General features: G+C 40.7%; 1 protein-coding gene across 1 annotated transcript in view; it reads left to right on the plus strand.

The window, feature by feature from the left end:
- The window catches only part of TGFBR3 (transforming growth factor beta receptor 3), a 118,561-nt gene that overhangs the window by 54,749 nt on the left and 49,206 nt on the right, over positions 1 to 14,606 (plus strand). The gene's annotated exons all lie outside the window — the stretch shown is intronic.

Genomic DNA, 14,606 nt, shown 5'->3' on the forward strand with positions numbered 1-14,606 from the left:
TTCAACATCATACGTGCAGGCCAGCTCTCCTGTTACACTGAGCATATCAAGATGAGCTTGATCGCTTCCACCCTGTTACTGTTTGTTCCTTTGTAGCTCACAAAGTCATGCAGAGACAGTGTTACCAGTCCAACCAGGACAGGACCTGCAGAGTGGCAGTGGAAAATGACTTTGGCTACCTGCAAACCGCTCTGTCAGGCTTATGGTTGACTGCTGCTTTTTATCACACTCTTCTTTCACGGTGTTTTGCATACCGCTTGTAAGAGCGAGGGAAAGGGCCCACATCAGAAGGCCGAGAACGGGAAGCCCAGATGAATTACTACTTCCACCAGTGCTCTGTGCCAGTGAGGTCTCAGAGTCAAGTTGTGAACGATGCTGTGGCAGATGTACTCCAGGAACACCCTGTATTTGTTGCTTGAAAAGCAGCAGTTCCTCATCACATGCATCTCTTGACCCTGGGTATTTTCCAAAGCTTGCCCACAGCCTGTGATTGCTCCACTGGCTCACCAGGGTGGTTTCACAAGCTGCTGTTACTCCCGTCCCCACAGCCCTGCCCAAGAGCCCTGTCCAGGCTGCTGGACCGCTGTACTGAATCGGAAGTGAAGCATACAATAGACCTTATAGAGCCTTAAAGATACTGACAGCACGCTCCAGAAATTGTAATTGTTCAGTGTCTTTCTCAGATGATGCTGTGTCTACTGAAAGCTGCAGCTCCCATGCAGCTAATACACTAAAGTGACACTGTCGTCTTAATTGCCTTGATTGATGGACACTGCATTGCCATGTTTTTAAAAAACAAACAAACCAACAGACACCCCAGCCTCCGTTTCTTAAAGAGCCCTCACAACCCTCTTCCCCCTCTTTTCTTCATTAGCACTTCGAAGCATCTGCGCTTGCGTAAAATCTAGCCTTTTTTAATGTGGCTTTTTCATCTTGTTTGCTCTGGACTGCAGCCTTTGTGGGTTGTTTTCAGCCAGCTCGGGATTTGTTGGTCATTGGAGTTGGCAATAGTTCCAAGTTCTGCCCACCAGAACTGCCAGAGGAAGTCACGTGTCTGCCAGAAGAGCATGTTTGTGCAGAGCCTGCTGTCCTGCAGGAGCATGGCTTGATGTGCGTCTAACCTTAAAGAGGCAGCAGTGACTTCTCATGATTTGGAAAGTGCTGTGCAAACCCTCGGTATTTTCCGTTTTTAGAAATGGGACCGTTTGCGCAGAAAGTGAGACCTACTCTCAGTTTCAGAGAGCTGTGTGGAACGGTGTCTGAAGCCATGCCAAGGCCCACCACAGAAGGCTAAAGGGTTCAAAAGGAAAAATGTCAGAATGACTTTTCTGATTGCTCAAATTTTTTGGTTTTGCTGACTGCTGTTTAAAATGACCTGTTGAGCTGAAAATTGGACTCCTGTTTTCCTCTGCTGCGAGTGCCCACAGGTACTGATGTGCTGTTGCAGGATTATAGAGAAAATGAGGCAGCTGCTGCTGTGGTCTTTATTAGATGGAGTCTTCTTCCTCCCTCTCTGTCACTCGCATGTGTGTAAGCGCACTGTGCACATGCGCTCACACGTTCTTTCAGGCAGATGCATGTGTTTTGAGTTTGACCATAAACTGTGATTCACATTCTTGGTCTCTAGTTCACTCCTCAAAGCTTCTATCTGACATACCTTGGAGTATTTATAAATTACTGCTTTGTCTATATTTACTTTCCCCAAGAAAAGATAATTAAGGAATTAATGACATTTCCAGGAGTCTGTTTATATCACAAACTTGATGGGCAGGTTCCAGTCTAGCTTTGTGCTCGTGTGTATGTGAAATGTTGTATTTATGTTGTTCTCTGGAGTGCCTGTTTGAGGCAAAACCAGGAATTAATGAACTCGTTCTCCTGCAACCTCCCAGCATCGGGGAAAATTTCCAACATAAATTGTGTGGAGCTTGCTGTGCCTGACAGCTGTGCTCCTGTATCAACTGAAAAAGTAAAAACCTTGCAGTGGCAAGATATGGGAGGATGAACAAATGCTTTAATTGTTGGTGGTTTGTTTTTTTTTTACGTAGATCATGCTTTTGATAACACTTATTATGTAATCATGTTTGTGTTTCTCTAGAAGAGCCTCTTATTTAGCCTGTGAAACATAAACAGAGTACTTCTACAGTAGTAAAACTTGTCATTTAAAGAAGATGCAAAAATAGCACCACTGTGAGGTACAAACATCTGAAACTTAAATTGCTTGAAAAGGTTCGAAGGAGTTATAGGTAATTTATAGCTGATAGTGTCTCCTTTAACAATTGCCATGGCAATTTATAATAGAGAAATATTTTTATTATTGAGCTCATGCCAGATGTGATAAACGTGACGGTGGCAGTAGTTAGTGTCTCTAGATGAGAGGTAATAGTTGGTGATGAGCCAAATCTAATCAGTGAGGGAAAAGTGTTAAAATCTGTCACCTTTCTGGAGATAACCAGCATTCTCTAACCCTGAAGACTGGTTGAAGTCTGGCTCACTCTTCCATCATCACCCAAGGAAGCAGAGTCTTCATTTCTTCTGCACGGACGCAATCCACTAGTGCACGCGAATATGTAAGTGAAGTTTTGAGGCCTGTTGGGAAATGTGACTCTGAAGGACCTTAGCTTTGCAGAAAAGCACAGTGGCACTTACTTTGTAGATATCTTTTCAGACTAGACCATTGGAACATGTCTTTTTTCGCCAGTAATTTGGTTTCAAATGATACTTGCAGTGAGGTAAATTAGACACTGAAATGCACAACATAATGGAAAACTATTGGATGCAGTGCACTGTTAACTGGAAGGCAAGCCAGTATTTTCTTCAGTAAATCTGTTTTCAAGCAAGAATCAGCAAGACAGCGCAGATAAGAATTGCATGGAATGGCATCAATGTGCAAGAAAATACTTGCATGACAGCCTCAGTAATGTCTTCTGGAGGATTTTGTCAGTTTTCATGGCTTATATTCTGCAAGTGTATACAGAGATGAGTAGTCTTACTTATATGGATAGGCCTGATTAAATAGAAAACTTTGTTCCTTAGGGGTTTGTTGTTTATTTTCCATGTAGTCACTGTCATAAATTCTTTCTTTGAAATATTCCCAAAATACTATTTTGTTTGTACAGGGAGTAAAAGTTCTGATTATTTTTTGAAGTTTCAAAATAGAAAAAATTTGGGAATAATGAAGACCTGCCTCAGGGGAGTCAAGAGACAATGTATTGGTTACAGTTATTTTTAATCTCCTGAAAGCAGTTTCCTTTCTATTTAATTTCTAATACTATTTGTGAGCGTATGTATTGCAGGCACACACTTGCACCAACTCTTACTCAGGCTGGTGAGTTGCTGACAATAAAGTAAACAAAACTGTTTCCTAAATCTGGTGCTGCTGCTTAGGTTTTCATCTTTTTGTGACTCATGCACACATGCTGTTCTTTACCCTGGCTCAGAAAGCAAGAATTTAGTTTTACATGTCCAATAAAAACGTGAACTCCACATTTTACACTTCCCTATGTGACTGTGCCTCTCTAAAAGACACCTGTAGAATGATGTTTCTTTTTTCCAGTCATCTGCATCTATGTGTGGTCTGGCTGCAAAACCTTTGAGGAGCAAATTGTTTTATATGTGGGAGCTTTCAAATGGCATAACCCTTTGTCCTGCAGTCTTTCCATCATCTGTTTCATGTTTGTTTGTAATCTTTTCTTGCTTTGTGAAGCCTCATTGTCTCAACTTCTTCCCCTTCCACACCTGCAACTTTTGAAACAGTGGAAAGCAGGGTGTTCATCTGTCCAGGATTTACCCTGAGATTTGGAAATTCTATATTCAGATTCCAGTTTTGCCATGATGTTTGCATGACACCATGTGCTATGTTACATCTGCATGGTGTTTAGAGGTTGAGATGAACCGCGAGCTTGCTGTGCCTACTGTCAGAGCCTGGTAAAGATGAAATAGTGCTAACACCGGTCTCTGAACCCATGGTTAGTATTGTACTGAGCTATGACTAACAAGACCTGTGGAGAGGCAAGATGTATCAATACTGTAGTGGTACATTAATGCAGCAATGTAATTTCTGGTCTGGTGGCTAGCACCTGTCTAACTTGCTGAAAATACTGGTGGTGGAAACTTGTGTTTGGAAAACCCTGGGTAGATTTGCTCACAGCGCCCCAAATGCATTTAAGGAAAATGGTCCTGCCAGAACTTTGTCATGTCTTTTATCTGTCAGTTTAAGAAGCATTTTCTATGGGACAGGATCTGCTTTTTAGTATGTACTCGTATATCTTCCAACATAGTAGTGATCAATTCCCAGCCTGTGTTTTTTTTTAAGGCACTGGACACTATGTTAGTGCAAAGCCACAACTATCTGGTAATAGTTAAAGGATGGGAGAAGGGGAGAGGAGTATAAAATTAAACTTAATTTGCAGCCCAGCTGATTCCCCAAAGAAAAACTTAGATCTGCAATATATGTACAAATAAGTGCAGAATAATTCTACCTTAATTGTTAAAAGTAAAACTCAGTCCGATGTGATACTGTTTTGTGAATAGGCCACTTAACAGTAGGGGAGATGCTGTACCCGTGGCTTACAGGAATGGATTCTGTGCCCTTAAACAGATCTAAAGCCAAAAGAAATTTTCCCACAAAATGTATAAAAGGAGGACTTTCCCCTTAGGATTCATTATATGGCATGTGAACAGTATTGACATCTAGTGATTTATGCAAAGCTGAGAGAAACATCGTGTTTTTAGGTCTCAAGTGCTGGGAAGCCTGACTGCTTTGTGGAAGGGCAGATGGCACAAATGGTTTCACTTAATCTTTGGGAGCCTTAGTGTCTAGTTCGGGTCGCAGGAGGAATGGGTGAAGTGGTCCCAGCCTTGCACTGATGGCCATGGGCTTTCAATTGAACAAACCGTGTGGCTGATCACTGTGGGCAGTCCTTGCTCTGCAGGTGCCCAAAGTGGGGATAGCATGTGAAGATTGGGTTTGGTTGGCAGAGCCAAGCAGAGATGCTTGTGTATGGACTGTCTGCTTTCTTTGCTGCAGCCAGAAGTTTTTGAAAAATCTTATTTTTCCGGAGAACTCTGATTCTTCAAACTATATAAAGCATGAGATAACACTGAAGGCATAAAAACCGGATTGAAATACATATGCACCGGGAAAGCTGGATCTTGTATTATTCAGGTAAATAAAACTAAAGTAGGCAGTTTACACGTGTGTATGATCTCTACGTAAAATTTCTCAGTAAACTCTTTGGGTTATACTTCGAAGATCATTGTCACAGAAGTAGCTCTGTCACTGTAAGTATGACTTATGCCAATACAGTTATCACCTTTGTGTTCTGAAATAGCTCTCCTGATCTAAAGCCTCAAGTTTTTTTGCTTTTATTATTCTTGCACTGTGAAAGTAATGCCACTTTCTTGTGCAAATAGACCTTCAATAACTGTCCTGCGTGTTTGACAAATTAGTTGTATCAGGAATAGCTTTGGTCCTAATTTTTTTATTACCTAGGTATTTGCATAAATTATTAACTTCTAACCTAACGTGATCGCATTTCGCAGCTCCAGCTTAAAATAACAACTTTGGAACACTAGAAATTAACTGGCTACATTTTTGTCTGAAGAGAAATTGTGTGACACAGCTGTGGGCAGAAATGGTCCAATGTTTTCACGAAGTTAGAAGCACTATTTTGTAACGTCTCCTTGTGTCAGAACTTTGTGATGCTGTGAGACCTCTGGTGCTTTCTGAGTGGGCACTTCAGTCACTGCATTTCTAGTAAAAACTTACCAGCACAGTCGCCTGCTCTTACTGTTTTGAGGAGAAAGTATGTGCATTAAAACATCAGTTATGAACCAGATAAAAACGACAATGCTGCCAGGTACTGAGCAGTATGGTTAGTGCCATACAGCGTGCCACTGTACTATACTGTACTCCTCTTACATGTGATGTATTTGATAGCGTTACAGTGCTAAATTTCACTTGTAATTTCCTTTTTTTAGTCTGTTTTCTGGAGCAGCTGAATTAAGAATTCATATAAGGAGATCTAAACATGCTATAATTCCATCCTGTTACGTGGATCCTCAGCTTGGTCATTTAATATTTAGGGCTAGAAAGGTACCAGAACTTAGACTGGAGGGAGAACTACAGATAATACTTGAATATGCTGCAAGTTCTTAGGTTTTTGTTCTAATGGACTCTCTTGCATCAGTTTGTTGGATACAGCTACTGTGTCAGTGGATGGGCAGGTCAGTTTTCAAGCTGGTTCTGAGGGTAAACCTTAGATCTTTGTTAAAGACGGTATGTCCGTTCAAGTACATTGCTTTGCTCGGAGCGTAACGGGTGCCAAGTGCAGGGGTGATGCTCCGTCCTCACTGAGGGTGAAGGGAGCTTTGCTTAGTTCTCCCCTTGAACATATGCCTTGGGGCTGCCATTTCTCCTCAGAATCATTAATAATGCATCTTCATGTTAAAGTGGCCTTCTGGGAACACCATGCATACTTCAAAGTAGTTTGTTAGTGCATGTTGGCGTGCACATGTGGAATGTCTTGATTAGTAAGCTTTTTGGGGAGGGAACTGTCTGTGTCTAGCACAGTGCACCTTGATCTTTAGCCCCTGTTGCAGGACAAATAGAAAAAAAAAAAAAGGGGGGGGGGGAGGGGGAGATTTTAAACACCTTTTGGACAGAGGTTTCTGACAGTACTTCTTAAGAAGAGACTTCAATGGGCTGTAGATCATAGTTGGGTAGTCCTTATCAACCTTTCTGTTCTCTTGCCGCCTTTTTGATGGAGCCCAGTTTTCCAGTCTGGGTGGTAGATCATAAGGGTCAGCAGATTGTGCAACAGTATTCTTTTTTTATAAAGTAATGTATGGGACCACATCAGTCTCTGGCTTAATGCTAGTACCTTCAGTGGAATTATGCCAGGGGTGAATCTCTCCCATGATTTTCACAGTTGAGCTATAACTGCTGTTTAGTCAATCTGATTGACTATGGCAGAGGGGTTGGAACTCAATGATCTTCGAGGTCCTTTCCAACCTAAACCATTCTGTGATTCTATGATTCTCTTTGTGGAATGTGGGTGATAAGGTCCAGGCAATGCCAATTCATTTGCAACCATACCTTTAGGATAAAATAAGCAAAAGATTTATTTATTTTTTTTTATTTTTTTTTTTAGAATTAGAGTGTTACCTGAGCCTTGGAAATAAACTTCAGTCCTCCACACACTGGTTAAATGCTATCACAGCTACCAGGTGCTCAGACCTGTTCCCTGAGGACTGAGTGAAAAAAAGGAAAGGGTTTTCCCTCCCCACATGTGCCTCGTGCATCGCAGCTGCCCTGTCCATTCCTGCAAGAGCAGGGCCCTGCCCCAGCAGCATCCTTTAGTGGTGGCCTGGCAGAGAGAAGAAAGGGTGGTGTGTCTCTGGCAAGTGCTGCAAGGATGGCACAGCTTCCAATTCTGCAGGAGAAAAAGTAACTGTGTGTGGGTATGAGTGCTTGTTTTTAATGGCACTGCAATTTTCCTGGAGATATTTATTTCTCTGATGCTGTTCTGAAGATCTTCTGTCTTATTGCTGGGGTGAGTTTTCAAAAAAATAGGTGCTTGCCATGAATGAATGAGAGTCTGCGTTGGAGAACCTTCCCAGAAGGGAAGCGGTGGGGTCTCATGTGCTGATAGGAACTTGCTTATGCAATCATTTGATTGAAGAGTGCAAATACTACCTTCAAGCAGTAACACTATGTGAACACATTTTACGTTTCTTGGAAAAATCAGCAAACTCTGTCTCAAAAACTTTTGGCTCCAGAAAGCTGGACATTGCGATCTACTATAGCTGGCTTGGTATCAAATCTGTAATACAATATTCAATGAGCATAGCAAAAATATGAGGGGGGGACGAAGGAGGGAGAATTGTTCCATTTTGAATTCACAGTCCCTGCCTAAAGAATACACTTTTTATTTACTGTCATCTTAAAAATAAAAACAAATGGCCTGGAGATCCTTCCCAAAGCAATCGATAAACACTTTTGAAAAGCGGTGCAGTACTAGATCCTACCACTTGAGGTGGATTCATGAATTAATCCTTGATCCTTGACTGATTTTTTTTTTTTTTTTTTTTTTTTTTTATAGCCAATGTATTGACATTATATTTTTCAAGTGAATTTCAGTAGAAATTCTAAACCTCTTATATCGGATAATATACACTACTGAACTGTAAAGATAAGCTTCTTCATATTAATTTCTTTGACTGTTGCCATACCAGAATAATTTACGTCCTATAAATATTATAATAACAAAAAGAGTGAAAACACTTACAGACGGCAGTGATAGGTATAAATTTTCAAATTTCTGTCCTAAATTTTGCCTGCTTTGTACTAATTAAATTCATCTTTGCAGCTGAGTAATGAGTTAAGATGTCATAAATCCATCTTTAGAGTATCACTTGTAAGTCAGAAAATGTATTTAGATGACCTGAGAGTTAAAATTCATTTTTTCTCTTCTCTTTTAGAGAACAGCTGTCCTAGCCTGGGCAGTGTAATTCAATACAGCACAGCGTATTTTGTCCTGCTTTATTAGCACAAATTTGTAATGGCTGTTTTGGAAAATGTGCTATGAATTTATCTAAAGGCCTTCACACTGGAATAGTTAATTCAACCTTACAAATCCTTGGCACTTGACTTTCATCTTTTTTGAACAAAACACAGAGTCTGTTATTTGATGCCTTGAAGTCAGCAAAACAAAATGGTACTTTAACAGCAGTGCTTACTTTGATCAGTTTTCAGCATTTGTGCCCTTGCCTTTCACGTTGTACAAATTGCTTTACCAGAGTAACGGGGCAGGAGCCCATAGACTGTTTTTGTAGTTGGTTTCTGTGGTGATACTCAGCCTTCCATGAAACTGTGATCTCTGGGGACAGAGAAGCCTCTGCAGCCGCCTTAACCTTGCTGCTGCTAGAGACCTTAAAGGAACTCTTTGCAGACTGTCCAGACAATAGTCATCAGCATGAATACATGCAAATATAGCTGGCTAAGTAATGGCACCGTAAGATTAATAGACGTGGCACCTATGAAATGTGGTATCTTTTTAAAGCCTTTATAAAAATAGTTAAAAAATGAAGTAACGTATACTGAAAAATGCATTCTAGCAAAAAAATGACAGAACTTCTCTGTGGTTCATGTCCTCGTTGCAGTGGAATGCTTTTTAAAAATGAATTTGTAGGGTTTGTTGTAAGATTTTTAGAATAGCTTTGATCTTTAATTTTCATCTAAGACCAAGTTGTCGTATTCCTCACAAGTTAGTCATGTATTATTTGGAGGAGCGTGTGCCAAAGGAGGCCATGAAGGGCAGACGTGAGTCTGGAAGAGGAGCTTGCTCTGACAAACAGCTGCTGAAGCTGAGAGGACCATTACTGAGACACATGTCCAGCAGGTCTGGTCTAACTGTTGATTGCACAATGTGGCTTCGCAACAGCTCAGTGATGAAATGAGCCCTTCATTGGGAGTGAGGGATGCGTAGGACCACGTCGACTTATTTTCCTGTACTGTTGTTACGGTGCTATCTGCTTGGTTTATGTGCTGTCCCTTAGTATGTTTTAAAAATAACATGGGAAGAGCAATAGCAGCTGCTTGTTAAACGGACTAGGTGACCTCAAAGTGCTTTAGTCCATTTAATGATTCTGGTTTAATTTTCTTTTGGTATTGTTTGACCACACTGCTCATAGAGCTGTCTGAGGTGCAGAAGACTGTCTGAGGTAGGGTGTTGCTGAGAAGTACAAAATATATGTATTTTATAAGCTTGTTTGAACCTGTAAGAATGGACGGAGAGTATCGCTTTTTTGATACCTCATTTTTTTAAGAAAAAGCTTATATGGGAGTTTCAGAAAAATAATGAATTTTACCACAGAGTTCAGCGAGTTCAGAATTTCACACCATGTCTTCATATCTATCTGTACAGTGCTGAACACATGTAGGACTGGTTTCTGATGGGGTTTCTGGGCAATGCTTCACATAAATATTTAGTAATATGGATTCTGCCAGTGAAAATACAAAAAGAAAGGGAAATTTTCTAGTTAGCTCTTTTGCTGTTAATTAGAAACATTCTGTTTGGTTTGAAGTAATCCAGTACCTTTCTATAATTTGTGGAGTGTTTGGAAGGTGCTATGAACTGTCTAACTGTCTAGACATTTGAAGAAGGATGTGCCCTGCAGAGCTCACGAGCTAAGACGAGAGAGAAAGGTGGCTGGGAGGAGGAGAGCACCACTTAGGATTCAGCCTATGGTTTAGTATGTGGTTTAATTAGAGCTACAGTGGAGGCACTCTAGCAGAAATTACTTTTTGGTGAGAGAGATTGGTGTAGAGAGTAGGGAGGAGGATCTTCCACTGCAGTGCTGTGGATGGAGGCAGCCATGCCAGAAGGTAGCAGAGGGACAAGAAGGCGGAAGCACGGATCTGACTGCAGAAAGCTTAACAAGGCAGAGCTAGAGAGTGTGACGGTTTCATGCTGGAGGTGCTGGTACAGCTGAAGCTTGGAACTTGTGTTTCTGTCAATGTCATAAGCTTGTAACACCTTAGAGTCCTCTTAAGCCTTTCGATCTCTAAAGCAGGAGTGGAAGAGGCATTTGGGTACCTCTGTTGCACACTCAAAGTCCAGGATACCACAGTTCAAACCACTACCTTCCACACAGAAACATCTCCAGCCTCACTGGTGAGGGGTTTTGACCATGCCTACCTTATTTGGGCTGAAAATACTGTGTGATAGCCCACCAACTGCTGTTGTGCAAGGTGAAATCCATAGGCTTGACAGCTAGGTTGTCATTAAAAAGCTCTTGAATGCTAGTAACTCCCCAGCAGTTTGCTTGAAATTCTTTCTAAGGACCAGGAAAAAATCTCCCATAATAGATACCACTGTTGTGTATCATCAAGCACAGATGGTGATGAGGGCAATCGTAAGTATTAGGGGGTGGATGTAGTTGCACTGAGGAGACTGTTGATTTTGTACAACTTGTAGTGGGGACGGTCACATTGAGGCTAGGCTACCCAGCTGCCTCTCAGCAGAGCTAGCTCTGAAGCAGAAATGAATTATGAAAAAAACCACATGACCAAGACAGTCCTGAGCAGCTGTTGAGCAGCTCTGTGGTTGGTTGGGGTTTTTCAGTCTGGAAAACCAAGCTGGTGCTGAGGACTCTCTTATGCCAAGAAGTATAGTGACAGGGAATATATACGCCAAGGAATATAGTGACAGAGGCTGCTGCAGAAGCATCCTCACATTAACTACATTCTTTCTCAAGATGGGGACTAAAAATAGGAATTCCACATTATGTGTTTTGCTGCTGCCTTACTCATGAGCAAACTGAGGAGTACAGTAATGCAAAACTACATTTATTCTGAAAATTTTCACAGGAACACTTAATTTACTTATGAAATATAAATTTATTTTGTGTTAAAGTCCTGTAGCTTTTCTTAAGGATCAGTCTGCACTTTTCAGGCCCAAATGTAGGAAAATTCCATTATGTGATATAATTTATCCTACAATTCCAGCCAAAGGCATGGGTAGATATATCACCACTTCTGAATACGGCTCAAACTTTGATTATTTCCATAAATGTATGGAAATAATCGTATACGCGTATATTATATACATATTTAATTTCCAAAGCCTAAAGGAATAGCAACTATGAAATCCCATAGTAGATCCAGTTGCGAAGAGCCTCTGATTTTCTCACTAAGGTAGTACGATTGCTCTGTATGCTCTTTCAGGTGACCAAACCAACAGGCAGAAATCTCTATGAAGTCTAAAACATCTGTCTTGTCTGATAGATGTTGGCTTTGAATAAACTTGTCTGAGATCAGTTGAAACAGAGATACTTCTCCATTTCCTTATTACCCAAAGGACTTGGCCTAGCTATTTCTGAGATGAAGTTTTCAGTGTGTTATATTTCTTGTATCATTTCTGGTTTTAATAAATACCAGAGGTTTTAAACAGCAAAAATTTTAAAAATTTCTAATAGGAGCCTCTTTTTTTGCATTGACTTGACATTCTAATAAAAACGCCACCAGGATGCAAATCCAAGCTGAGTGCCCCTGTTGGCCAGTGTGAAAGGATTGTTACTGTTTTTCTGTTCTTGGTTATTTAAGTACATAAACATATATTATAGCTAATTTAATCTATATTTACATTAGTCTTTAGTTCCTTTGGGATCAGAAAAAAGCAGTTCTCATTGGGTGTGAAAATGTGGCTATGGATGTATATGATAAGAGTGGACATGTTTAATATTTACTCCATATAGTGTAGTAGATACTCTCTTTGACACTTGGAGGTTTAGAGAGTTTAAAATGGAATGCACTTTATGCCATTTGGAGCTGAAAAAATATCAGAATAAAATCTGAACTCATATTTGCCAAATCAGGACTGCGAAAGATATAACTAAGCTACTTTGGTAAACTTAGATTACGGTGCTTTTATTGCTTTGTAAGAAAACATAATGCCAGAACAAGGCAATTATACTTAATAGCTTAAACAGCTTATTACTAATTAGTTGTGATTACAGCTGAAAACCCACAAGAATTAATGAAAGCTTTTTAATAGCCGTGAATTTAATAGCAGTTCTAAACACCTATTTCTTTCCACTTTCGCCTCTCTGTTTCTAGACAGAAAACAAAGAAGGAGCCTTGTAAAACAAATAATTTTATCTTCTCTCCTTTTTTCAGCTAACAGAATTATTTTGGCTCTGTAGCCTGATACCCCAAAGCAGTTTTTATAGCTAAGATCATGACTGGCTATGAAGCCTCTGTCATCCTGTTAGCGTTTGGAGCGCTAACAACCTGCAGTTTCCTAAAAGGCGGTATTTTATTCTTTTGAGCCAGCAAATGGAGAGAAATGCCGTCCCTGGAAGATGTGGTAATATCTACAGTACTTGATGTTTTCTTTTGGAAATGCATAAATACAACTAGGCCTCCTGCCGGCACGGGCCAAGCAGCGAGAAAGGTGGCTGCCTTTGGGTGGAAGGTAGCGGTGCCCAGCGTTCCTGCGGGCAGAGCTAGCACTGCCCCTGGCTGCTGGAGAGGAAAGGTGCTCATTCCTTAAAGCAGTTTGGTTCTTGTACAGATACGGAATTATTCTTTTAATATCGGTTTTCCAACAAGTTTTAATCAAGCATAATGAAGGTACGGATGTCCTCAGTGCCTCCAGAGGCGTGCTTATGGGATTTGCTCTGGGGACTGGAGACGCGTTCATTCAGTGGGTTTTAAGAAGCTAGTAAATTCTGCTTCTAAATTCTAGTAAATTCTGCTCTCCTTACTGATTGGTGGGGTAACACAGCTAGTTGTTTGCCAGCTTTTCCTAGGTAGCCAGAAAAGGTGTCTCCACTGTCCTCCAGGTGTCTGTCAGACCTGAGCCCTAGGCTTGACTTTTGCTTTGCAGTGATGCTGAACTTTTCGCTTTGGGTGGGGGAAAAAAATAAAGAAAATAATTAAAAAAAAAAAAAAAGAAAGCTAACTTTTTCTTTTGGAAATATTTTCAACCGGAACGGGTACCTAATATTCAGTTTGATCTGTAGCTTTCATCTAGTTAGTTTGCAAGATGAATCTGCATTCACTTTAACGGTAAACTAAGTGATGCTTACCGCTATATAAGAATGCAATGAACTATACATAGTAGCTTCCGTGTCTCAGATTTCTTTTCAAAATTCTCTAGCGGGAGACAAAATTCATTCTGAATTATCTGTATGCTCGTTTCTGTGTGCCACCACTCAAATTAGTGGTTGTGTTCGTGTTTGCTCCCCTCTATACCTTTTCTGGAAAGAGCTGTGATTATCTGTCAGGGAACCTACCTGCCACCCGCTGTTGTGAGACACCAGCTTGCCTGCATAGTCCACGTGATATATCGCCTCTTGATTGCACACTAACTCTTTTTCACTATAAAGCAGGATGAACTATCAAGCCAAGTGCCACCTGCTTAAAAAGCTTATTAGAAGCTGCAAAACCACCATGATTTCAGTTACAAGTTGTATGCTAAAAACTGACAGGCTATTCTCTGTTGTGCATTTGGTTAGAGTTTTGCCCCCCTATCAGCCCTTTTTCTAGAAGGGCAGTGCTGGGATACGAGAAGCTGGGCAGGAGGGGCTTCCAGGGACCACAAACTGGTGGCTTAAAAATCACCTCTAATAGCTTGTCTCAGTTCTGTGATGGCCACTTTCCTGGGTTTGTTTTCCCCATGTATCCTTTTAGTGCCTGAGGACAGGCACTTTCTTTCCCTAGTGTATGTTAAAATTTCTGCTGGAATTCCTTCCATAAACTAGTGCAGTGCTCGCTTGCGTTTCTGGATTTGTTCCTCCTGTTTTTTTGTTTGTTTAGTTTTATTTGGTTTGCAGGTTAGATTTATGCCCTAATAGTATCAGCAGATGAGGCTTGTACTCTAAGCCAGCTTTGTAGGTTACCATCTAGAAACCAGAAATCAGGGTTTGCTTTGCAATTCTTTTTATCTACTTGTTCTCCAGCTTTCAGCTTAGTGGTTTGACCTTTTGCATAAGCTATTCTTCATCAGCGTTTGCCAAGGTTTTCTTAAACACTTTAGCAGTGCTTTGCAAGCACAGAGCACAAACATTAACTATTTCATTCTTTATATTATCTGTGCTCT

This window comes from Vanellus vanellus, assembly GCF_965231255.1.
Source record: "Vanellus vanellus genome assembly, chromosome: 5".
Classification (NCBI taxonomy): domain Eukaryota; kingdom Metazoa; phylum Chordata; class Aves; order Charadriiformes; family Charadriidae; genus Vanellus; species Vanellus vanellus.